The sequence below is a fragment of the Palaemon carinicauda genome, unplaced genomic scaffold (genome assembly GCF_036898095.1).
Source record: "Palaemon carinicauda isolate YSFRI2023 unplaced genomic scaffold, ASM3689809v2 scaffold230, whole genome shotgun sequence".
Taxonomy (NCBI): domain Eukaryota; kingdom Metazoa; phylum Arthropoda; class Malacostraca; order Decapoda; family Palaemonidae; genus Palaemon; species Palaemon carinicauda.
In genome coordinates this window covers 6,433-8,576 of record NW_027169921.1, presented here as the reverse complement: position 1 = coordinate 8,576, position 2,144 = coordinate 6,433, and positions in this window count along the sequence as shown.

Genomic DNA, 2,144 nt, shown 5'->3' with positions numbered 1-2,144 from the left:
TGCACCTACAAATATATTCTGTACTAGTCACACTAGTCATATTTAAACAAACTTTTTGAAACTGATTTTTCCGCCAGTTACCATCATGAAAAGTCATCGTAATAAAAAGTTACCGTAGCCAAAAGGGAGTAATAGTAATTTAACACGGTCAAAACACTGGAGCTTCTATCTGCCCGGACTTTCAGATGCAAAAAAAAAAAAAAAAAAAAAAAAAATTTACATCCCATTTTCTATGGAGTCGTTCGTAGCAACGTTCATGTTACAACTACCTCCATACATATTTTAACTAATGATTGGTTGTTTTTTGCTCTTTCGCACTCGTGATTTAATATTCTCTAATCATTCCTATGTTATAGCAAGTGGAACATGTTTCGCAACGCTCGTTAGCTCCGTACGCTTGTGTGTCACCGTTAATTATCAATTATATAACCTCGACAACGGGGTGAATACACACTTACCAAAGGGACGAGTTGTAGCTGCACGATCCGGCCTTCGTTCGAACATGGCTTTGGCTTCCATTTCCCATTATCGGACTAAATATATCATACACATTTCTACCCTAACTTCTCATTATTGACATGATAATTAAAATAACTATATTTACGTTGTATTTTCCTACATTGAAAATTAGAGTGGCACTCGATAGAGCAAACTTCTGTCGCGGAAGCATATTTCTCGACCTTTTGCTTAACCTTGACCTTTGACTAACGTTTATTAATTGGCGTGGATTTTCACACACTCAAATATGAACCAAGTTTGAATTCTCTGTGACAACAACGTCCAAACTTATGGTCGATTACGTGAATTGGACATTTAGTTTGACCGGGCCTTGACCTTCCAAATTTAATCATAACCACCTTTTTACATAAAAGTTAATCCCTGCAAATTTCATTACTCTACAATTAAAACTGTGGCCCGGAACTAATCACAAACAAAGACACCAAAAAGGGGGTAAAACATAACCTCCTTCCACTTCATTGGCAGAGGTAACATGAAAAGTCATCGTAATAATGTTACCGTAATCAAAGGCGAGAAATAGTAATGAAAAACGGTCAAAACACTGGAGCTCATGTTTACCAGGACTTTCAGATGCATTAAAAACATTTTCCATCACATTTTCTATGGAGTCGTTCGTAGCAATGTTCATCGTGTTACAAATACCTCCTTACATAATTCAAGTAATGATTGATTGGTCTTTGCTCTTTTGCTGTCTCGCAATTACACATTCTCTCATCGTTGCTATGTTCTGGCAAGTGGAACATGTTTTGCAGCTCGTTAGCCACGTAAACTTACATTTCAGCGTTAATTATCAATGGGGTGAATACACACTTACCAAAGGACGTTGCTATATTTTGGCAAGTGGAACATGTTTTGCACCTCGTTAGCCCCGTAAACTTGCATTTCAGCGTTAATTATCAATTATATAACCTTGACAATGGGGTGAATACACACTTACCAAAGGGACGAGTTGTAGCTGCACGATCCAGCCTTCGGTCGAACATGGCATTGGTTTCCATTTCCCATTATTAGACTAAATACATCAAAACACGTTTCTACCCTAACTTTTCATTATAAACATGATAATTAAAATAAGAACTATACTCATATTGTATATTTCAATATTGAGATTAGGGGGGCACTAAGTAGAGTGCAGACCTCCACCGCGGCAGCCTATTTCTCGACCTTTACCTTGACCCTGACATTACCATGTATTGTTTGCCGTGGATTTTCATATCCTCAAATATGAACCAAGTTTGAAGTCTCTGTGACAACAACGTCCAAACTTATGATCGATTACGTGAATTGGACATTTTGCTTGACCGGGCCTCGACCTTCAAAAATTTAATCATTACCAGCTTTTTACATAACAGTTAATCATTGCAAGTTTCATCGCTCCACGATTAAAATTGGGCCAGGAAGCTGTTCGGAAACATAAAAATAGGGGTTAAAACATAGCCTCCTTCCAATTTCATTGGCGGTGGTAACCAATAACATGGCGGTTTGGACTGCAAACTGTTAGGGGCTCTTATTTCCTAACAAGTAACTCTCGACAAAAGCAACACCGTGAAATAATGGGTGGAAGGCAACCAAGGAGGTGCCGATGGAAAGGCGAATCCCTCCGCCCAACAACTGAACTGAACTGG